The following is a 10,129-nucleotide window of genomic DNA, read 5'->3' as shown; positions in this document are numbered from 1 at the left end:
AAATGTGATTTATGTGGTTCATTGATGGCAGCGCCTTTTTCAAACTCCAGGACACCACTGAAGCAACTGGAGTTTGTGTGTGTGTGTGTGTGTGTGTGTGTGTGTGTGTGTGTGTGTGTGTGTGTGTGTGTGTGTGTGTGTGTGTGTGTGTGTGTGTGTGTGATGTGACATCAGACAATAACAATGATGGAACACATTATCAATCACTCTGCTTGAATAGACTCAGCCCAACTTTTTCACCTGAGATATAGCTGATGAAAGACACAAATCTAAAACGGACATCGGAACTACCCTGCCTGTTGTAGTATTGGAACAAAACAAAAAAAATGGACATAAAGATATGATCAAATACAGTTCTTAGGATCTTCTGTAACTGTGGTGTGTCATTGTGTGCTTACTATAGCTTTTTTACATGGATAACATATGCTTTTCTTAGTAAAACATCTCTAATTTCAATTTCACTGTCAGAATACAAAGAGAATTTTCCAATCTTGAGGGTTTTCATTTGATTTACCCTTGGACTGCTGTTGAACTGGAGTAATCTTAGGGAGCGTTAACCTTGAAAATGTGTCAAATTGTGGCCTAAAACAATTTTTCAAAAATACAGTGCAAAACACTGTAAAGTTTGCACAGTGACTTTATCCCGAGGAGTCGCGATTATTCGTCAAACGAACAGCCATCGGTTCAACTATAACATCTATAAAATACATTTATATTAAGATTTAAGAAAGAAAAAAGAGAATAAAATAATGCATGTGTAACATTTGACAAATGGAGATTTGATGCCGTGCAGACCGTTTCTGGAGGCATATGTGAATTATTTTGATAGAAATGGAGTAATTAGTTTCTACTGGTAGCAGTTCTACTAGTGAATAAAGGTCAGTGCAGTTTGGTGGTAATAATTCACAAATGGCAAAGCCTTCATGTATTCGATTCTGTTTAAAGCCTCGCAGTGTCACATTTAAAGGGTAAAGGATAAATTTATTCATCATCAGTCATTACAATTTGTTAACTAAATACTGTACGTTTCTGTAATTTAAAGCAGATAATGCATGCTTTACAAATGGGCACATATACAGTACACACATAGATTACAATAGGAAACTCATCCTTAGCTATTTTACATTAGCTCAACATTTATCTCATGTTTTGGCATGTTATGTCTTGAGGATGCACATTTTTTAATGTTTTCTGTCATCAAATCAGTAGACTTTTAAAAATGATTCTGGAGTAACACTTAATTCTGCCTTCACTGTTATCATATTCCAAAGTGCCTGAAACTTTTAAAGATTGTTCAAGTGTTTTATTCATGGATAAATAAACTTGATCAAAAGCCAGTCTTGCTCTTTAAAAGACATCGCATTTATGCATGTACTGAGGTGTTATAGTAACTGATAAATAAGATTACATGAGCACATAAAAATGTGTGAATGATTTGATAAAATCCTTGATGATGAAGTCAAGAGGTATATTATTGACAGGATGGACGACTGCAATTGACTACATAAGACATTCAGTTGAGATTTAACACATATGAATTGTTAATGTAGTGTGCATTAAAGATGCATTAAGCAACTTTTTTTTTTATCAACAGTGAATCAAATGACTCCTTGTAATGTGAAGCGATTGATAGTGCGGCTGAACCCACTGAGAATCCACACCCTAGTCTACTGTTTTCCTTCACTTTCAGCTCATGGTTTGGTTTTCTGATCCAGCAAAGCGCACCTTTTAGTCGATTGTGAGCACCATTCATAGCTGAACTAATGGACGGCGAGCATGATGAGACAGGAAGGAAGGGGCGAGGAGCGGCCTAGCTGTGAGTGTGTGTTTTGGAATCTCTGCAGCACTACTGTATGCTATCTAGCGGTCAGAAAATCACTTAATTCGGGTGGTGTGGCAGTCTATTCCGTTGGAGTTCGAATCCCTGTATTACCGCCAGCTTGGTCGGGCGTCCCTACAGACGCAATTGACCTTTCACAAAGTACCGCCCCAGAGCGGTGCTTGTCCAATACTACCTTAGCAACGTTTTCTATGTGAGGGAGGTCCGTCAAGCTTTCAAACAGACAGCGAAATGCTGAAACGGTGTGCCTATGGGATCTGCAAATCAGATACTAGATATCTGAAAAGTTTGGAGGGGGTGTCATTTTCTTTCCCTTCCCAAAACCCAGAACGCAAGAAGCGCAATGTCGGCAATGGATTTCGCAGTATAGCAGACCCCATGGCCAGCTTAATCCATCCAAAAGCAAGAAAAATATCTGTCTGCTCCAAGCTAAGCTTGCTACTAGCTATTATTGATAGCTAATATAGCTAACATATTATTACTGTTACTTTTACTCACACAATACTACCATTATAAACATATGAACGTATTACTGACTAACAAAATAAAATTGAACGTAACCAGCTTAGTCTGTGGCCAGCGATACCTAATTTAATGATAGCTAATGATAGCTAACCCACTAACATAACTTTGTTGTGCTAGTCACAGGTTAGCCAGGTTCCACCTTTAATGTCAGAGCATAAAGACCCGCGGGAAGGGTCAGCTGGGATGGTCTCTAGCCAGTCTGACCTCCTCATATCCGGCCTATTTTAAATGTTTCTCCCCCTCTGTGAGCTCCAGGTGGGGACTGGATGTTCAAAAAAAGTCATCCAGCCCGCAGAGGCATCTCTTTCGCCTTATTTTGTTTAAAATACTGGTTCTGGTCCTAAGGTAAAAACAAAAAATCATGGGGTGGTTCCTCCGGCCCCGGGGCCATGTCCCTGGCCACCCTGCGACCCCCAGGAACCCATACAGGACCCCCGAAAAAGCCTGGATAAAAGAACGCCATGAGGAACCTTGGCCAAAATCAACACTATAATATGGTGATGTTGACAATGGATTATTAAAAATATACCAATAATAGCTGAAATATTTAACTTATTCTACAGTGCAAGAGAACAATTGGTCCACAATGTGTTTTAGAATTAGTTGATGGGGTTTTTCATTCATTTTTTGATTGCGACCGGTAAGCTTCACCCTCAATTACAGTCCCACCTGGAAGCGGAGTCCACGCAACTCAGTTTTACTTTTAATATTCTCAATGTATCCCTCCTGTGTACTGTAACCCCTTCTGCCTTTCACGGGATAATATTAAGGATGAATTACTCCAAAATACATCACGTATTTTCTCTGGGAATGCGCTGATTTCTTCCTTGATGTTTTGGGGTTTTCCGGCTACTTCCTGGATGGTTCTGAAAAGCTTGATGGGCATAGCAACAGCAACTAAGGCAGGGGTCCCCAATAGGCGGCCCGCGGGCCACGTCCGGCCCGTGACGGGTTGATTTATGGTCCGCGAGAATTTTTGGAGAAATGCCAGAAGGAAGAATTTTTTTTATTTCCCTACCAAAAAAAAAAAAATTCATTTCTTAGTAAAAGTAAGACTAGTAATATATCGAAAAATAGATGAAAAATCTCTGTTTAAATTATAATACCTGCAACGTATCGACACCAAAACAAACTAACGAACAACATGCTGCTGGAGGTTGAGTGGCCCGTGGTTTTAAAAGTGGCCCCAAAAGTGGCCCGCTATGAAAAGTAATTGGGGACCCCTGAACTAAGGGGAGGGACTTTCAGTTGGCCGTATCTGCGGCCAATTGTGTCTGTAGCCTGATGTGGGCATGTGTCCCGGTCACTGCACTAGCGCCTCCTCTGGTCAGTCGGAGCGCCTGTTCAGGGGGGAGGGGAACTGAGGGGGAATAGCATGATCCTCCCAGGCGCTTTCCCCTGGCAAAACTCCTCACTGTCAGGTAAAAAGAAGTGGCTGGCAACTCCACATGTATCGGAGGAGCCTTGGGGTAGTCTGCAGCCCTCCCTGGATTGGCAGAGGGGATGGAGCAGCGACCGGGACGGCTCGGAAGAGTAGGCTAATTGGCCAGATACAATTGATGAGGAAAAAGCGGGGGAAATCCCACCCCTCCACAAAAAGGGGGGGGGGGTCGCTTAATTCAGTTGTAAGGAAGAATTACTGCACCTGTCTCATTTGCGCTCTCTTACTGATCTGTAAGACCAAACAATTTCATTTAACTCACATTTCAGATTCAGACTCATTCTTTATTGTCCTCTAAAGAGGACATTTGCTTTCACAGTCTGTACACAAGTACCACTCAAAACAGGGTATACACAAACAAGAACAGCGCAACCACACAAATCTGTTACAGTGTATTCCCATGCCATTTATGGCAGTGACAGCTGAGGGCGCAAAACACCTCTCAAAGCGTGTTTTCTTACAGAATGGTTGTCTGTATCTGCGCCCAGAGGGGAGGAGGGTGAAGCATTGGTTCAGAGGGTGGCAGGAGTCATGCGCTATGGTCAATGCTCTGCGAGTGGTGGCAGTGTCAGTGAGGCCTGGCAGGTTGGGAGTGGAGAAACCAATTATTTTTTATGCTTAAAGCACCTAAAGACAATTATTTAGGTGCTTTTGATGGTGAAATACAGCAGCTTGGTCAGTGACCTCCGCTTCAAACTATGATGCTCGAGGTACCACTTTCGCATCAGTTTTGCATTTGCAGGGCTGTTCAGTAGATACCAATGGTGTAGTGTTCTAGTTGGGAAAAAAAACAAAACAACCCAGTCGCCAGAATAAAATGTTCGCATTTTACGTTTCTGAAAACCCCAAATACGCAAAAATCTTGACATTTCTGTACCAAAAATAGGTTTCATATCACCAATTCAACTTACAGCCAATGCTGGTGGAGCCTGTGCCCACGTCATGTGACTGTTCAGTTTCTGTCGAGAGGCTGCTCACTGTAGAGCCAATGGTTGGAGTTTGTCCTAGTCCAGCTCCACCTCTAGGTCCACCCACAACCCAGCTCAGGTCCAGCCCCAACCCAATTCACTCATACAACTTGGCAGAGGTGGCTAGCACTAGAACGACCGGGATTTCACTACTACCTAAAACGACCATGGGTGGTCAAAATGACTGCCTGTTTTTAAACTCCATATTCTGTCAAGATAAATACCCAATTGAGACATTAATGCATTGCATATGTTAGTATGTCTGTTAGGAAACGACTGACACCAAAATTAACATTTTAACAACTATAATGCTTGTAATGAATGAAAGGTCACGTGTTTAACTTGACCTACTCACGGGTGTACGTGCAGTGCGTGTGACGTATACAGGAAGTGAGAAGCGCATGTTATGAAGGTTGTATGTCGGATGAACGCTAGTAAAAGCTACACAGTTAAGAACCTACGAAGTCGGCTCGTTCTTGAATTATTCTTATGTCAGTAAGACAAGGCGTCTACGGACATTACATGGTGTCAGAATAGTCTGTGTATCGGAACACGAGCGGTCATGCCGAAGTTTAATCCGCCGAGTGAATTCAAGTTTGACTGCCCCGTTGAATGGCCGGAGTGGAGACAACGGTTTTCGCGCTTCAGGCTCGCGACAAAGCTGGATAAAGACGACGAGGAGATTCAAGTGAGTTCGCTGATTTATGCAATAGGAAGCGAGGCTGAAAAGATATTCAGCTCGTTTGACTTCGCGGCGGAGGATGATAAAGTGGACTATGATATCGTACTGAAAAAGTTCGACGGCTACTTTATTCCCCGCCGTAACATCATACATGAGAGGGCGTGCTTCTATCAACGTAGCCAGCAGCCAGGAGAGACAGCGGAGATGTACATCCGGACATTGTATGAGCTGTCTGAACACTGTGAGTTTGGGGACAAGAGGGATGAACATATCAGAGATCGTCTGGTAGTGGGCACAAAAGACAAGGTGCTCTCCCGTCAGTTCCAGCTCACAGCGGACCTTACTCTGGTGAAAGTCATTGAACAAGTGCGCCAGGCGGAGGCAATAACAAGGCAGCTCAGCCTCCAAGCTAACCAACCAGAGGCCCAGCTGGCTAACGTCAATGTTGTCCGACGGCGGGACGGACGCCAAAACAAAAAGGGCGGACAGCGTCATGGTGGCGGCAGTCCTGCAACCAACAAAGTAGATGAATGCGGGAGGTGCGGCAAAACGCAGCACACCGATGAGCGGAAGTGTCCGGCAACGAACAGTAAGTGCAACAAGTGTCATAAAAAGGGACATTGGGAGCGTGTATGTCACTCTAAAGCGGTGAGAGAAGTCACTGAAGAGGTTAAACAGCTGTACTTTCTGGGAGAAGTTGGCAAAGAGAGCAGTCAGGAAGATTGGACTGTTAGTTTAACAATAAGTGATGTACCAATAACCTTTAAAATTGACACGGGGGCTGACGCTACTGTTATCAACCAAGGGACATTTAAAAAGCTGAAGCCAAACATAAAACTGGGACCTCCTGACACATGCTTCATAAGCCCAGGTGGAAACATCAGCTGCATAGGACAGTTTCAAGCCACAACCAACTACAAGGAGAAACAATACTCCTTTCCAGTGTATGTGATCAAGGGGAGAGGCAGCTGTCTGCTGAGTCGTCCAGAGGCAGTGGAGATGGGTCTAGTGAAGCGGATGAATGAGGTCAGTGGAGTTTTCGGTTCAAGTGGACTGCTGAAAACAGACCCAGTGAAAATAGCTCTGGTGGAGGGTGCCCAGCCATACGCGGTGCATACAGCCAGACGGATACCGCTGCCACTTGTACCACTGGTTAAGAAAGAACTGCAGCGCATGGAAAATGAGGGCATTATTGAAAAAGTGACTCAGCCCACAGAATGGTGCGCCGCTATGGTGCCGGTGCTGAAACCGAACAAGAAAGAGGTTCGCTGCTGCGCTGACCTCAGGAGGCTGAATCGAGTGGTGAAACGTGAGAAATACGTGCTGCCCACTATGGAGGAAATAATGCCAAGGCTCGCAGGGTCAAAGTTCTTCACAACGTTGGATGCAGCAAGTGGGTTTTACCAGATCCCCTTGCATGAAGACAGCAGGGGGCTCACCACTTTCATCACCCCATTTGGGAGGTATGCTTTCTGCCGCCTTCCATTTGGTATAACGAGTGCTCCAGAGATTTTCCAGAGAAAGATGGCGGAAACTCTGACCGGGCTAGAGGGCACAGAGGTGTACATGGATGACATCCTTATACATGGAGAGACTGAGGAAATCCATGACCGGCGCCTAGCAGAGGCGCTGGGGGTCATTGAAACAGCAGGTCTCAAACTGAACCAAGCGAAATGCAAGTTCAAACAGAAACAAGTCCGCTTCCTTGGTCATATCATCAACGAGGCAGGCATCAGACCTGACCCGGACAAAGTGGCCGGAATAGAGAACTTTCCTCAGCCCCAGAACGTGACGGAGCTCAAGAGGTTCCTCGGGATGGTGAACTATTTGGCAAAATACGTCCCAGAGCTGTCCACTGTAGGTCAGCCGCTTTATGGACTGCTTAAAGCAACGACAGAGTGGCTGTGGGGACCTGCACAGAACACAGCATTCCAAGACCTTAAAGCAGCACTCGCCACCGCCCCGGTACTCACCTTTTACGACGTCACTAAGGCTACGGTGGTGTCAGCAGATGCCAGCAGCTACGGGCTGGGAGGCGTTCTGCTCCAGCAGCACGGGGAACACTGGAAGCCCGTGGCCTACTGCTCCCGACGGCTGAGTGACGCAGAGACAAGGTACGCACAGATCGAGAAAGAGTGCTTAGCCAGCGTCTGGGCATGTGAAAGGTTCGAGAAGTACTTGTTTGGGCTTGACAATTTCAGACTTGTCACCAATCATAAACCACTAGTGCCTCTCATGAACAGCAAAGACTTGGATAATGTGCCCATTAGGTGCCAGAGACTGTTAATGAGGCTGATGCGTTTCAATGCAGTGGCTGAATACGCACCAGGCAAAACGTTAGTTGTGGCCGACGCACTCTCCAGAGGCCCAGAGCAGCGCTACGGAGATGGTGCTTCTCATGATGATGTTGCAGCGCACATTGATGCCATCGTGTGCCAGGTGCCTGCCACACCTCAAAGGATGCAGGAGATAAAACAGAGCACGGATGGGGATCTGCAGCTCCAGACAGTGTTGGGCTTCATCAGACACGGCTGGCCTGAGTATGTCGATAAAGTGCCGGAGACAGTCAGAGACTTTTATCAGGTGAGAGGGGAGTTATCTGAGGTAGATGGTTTAGTCATCAGAGGCAGTCGTATCGTCATTCCCACAGAGATGAGGGAGGTGATCTTAGACAGAATACACGACGGGCACCAGGGGATAGTTAAGTGCAGAGAGAGTGCTAGCCAGTCAGTGTGGTGGCCCAAAATGACAGAGCACATTACAACAAAGATACAGCAATGTCAATTCTGCAGAGAACACAAGAACACACAGAGAAAAGAGCCTTTAATGTCAAGTGAGCTCCCATCCAGACCATGGCAGAAAGTTGGCATAGACCTGTGTGAGTACAAAAAGCAAAACTACTTGATAGTGTCTGACTATTATTCCAGGTTTTTGGAGATTCTAAATCTACCAACAACTACTAGCAGTCAGGTTGTAGCTAGGCTGAAGGCTACATTTGCACGTTTTGGTATCCCTGAAATTGTAGTTAGTGATAATGGGCCACAGCTAGTTTCAGAAGAGATGAGGAGGTTCAGTGAGGATTATGATTTCATCCATGTGACTTCAAGCCCACACTACCCCCAGAGTAATGGACAGGCAGAGAGGGCTGTTCAGATAGCCAAAAGCATATTAAGGCAGGAAGACCCTCTCCTCGCCCTGTTGACATACAGAGCTACACCCTCTTCTTCCACTGGAGCCAGTCCAGCGGAATTGCTCATGGGTAGGAGACTCAGAACCACCTTACCCACATTGCAGCATAACCTGAAACCGGCCTGGCCTAAAGAGGAACTGATCAAAACCGCTGACGCCGCAGCCAAATCGAGGCAGGCTTTCTACTACAACCGCAGGAACGGCGTGCGGACACTGCGCCCACTGAACTCGGGTGACGCAGTACTCACCAAACTTGATGGACAGAAAACATGGACAATGCCAGCAGTTGTTCACAGTCAGAGCTCCACTCCCAGATCCTACATAGTGGAGACAGCTCAAGGTGAACATTACAGAAGGAACAGGCGCCACCTGTTGGCCACACCCAAAACACTCACCTTTGTCAGCAGGGATCCTGACCATGTCACTCCAGGGGAGAGTGGAAACATGGATGAGTCCCGAGCAGCAGAAATGCCAACTTCCACACCATATGTTACTCGCTCTGGCAGGGTGAGCAAGCCTGCAATCCGGCTGGATTTGTGAGGCGTATGGACTTGTGTACTGTGGGGGATTTTTTATTTTTTTTGTGAAAAGGGGGGTGATATACAGGTTAGAAAATCATCTTAGAGGGGGAGATGTAATGAATGAAAGGTCACGTGTTTAACTTGACCTACTCACGGGTGTACGTGCAGTGCGTGTGACGTATACAGGAAGTGAGAAGCGCATGTTATGAAGGTTGTATGTCGGATGAACGCTAGTAAAAGCTACACAGTTAAGAACCTACGAAGTCGGCTCGTTCTTGAATTATTCTTATGTCAGTAAGACAAGGCGTCTACGGACATTACAATGCTATTTTTAAACAATTTAAACTTCAGAGAGACATGGTCAAACTTGAATAGCAAAATTGAAAAAGTGAAAATATTGCCGGAAAAACAAAACAGAAAACACATATTGCTGATCTAACAAACGTAACAAGGCCTATAAAACGTGAAATATGAAAAAAAAAAAAAAAAAAAACAAAAAGAACTAAAAGAACTAAAAATAACCATTGAAATAGTCCAAAACAACGACCGGAACTTAAAAACCACTAGAACGACACTCTATATTCTGTCAAGATAAATACCCAACTGAGATATTAACGCATTGCATATGTTAGTGTGTCTGTTAAGAACAACTGACACCAAAATTAATACTTTAACAACTTTAATACTTTTGTAACGTGCATGGATAAGTAGACACGCTGGCCGCTGGCTCGCGGGTTTGACCCTTTGGTCGAGCGGTTAGTGATGTCTCCTGCGGTGCGGGCGATACAGGTTCGCTTCCCGGCTGCGGCAGTTCCTGTGGTTGCGTTATCCCCCGAATTCGCTTCACTATTTTTCAATTTAAAATCGCCGTTGTCCATTGTCATGGTGCGTCTGAAACGGCGTCTGTAACCAGACATATTGGCAATAACCAATAATCAGGTTTAGACTATTACTCTGCACTGG

This window comes from Lampris incognitus, chromosome 14, assembly GCF_029633865.1.
Source record: "Lampris incognitus isolate fLamInc1 chromosome 14, fLamInc1.hap2, whole genome shotgun sequence".
Classification (NCBI taxonomy): Eukaryota; Metazoa; Chordata; class Actinopteri; order Lampriformes; family Lampridae; genus Lampris; species Lampris incognitus.
Note: the sequence above shows the minus strand (reverse complement) of the source record.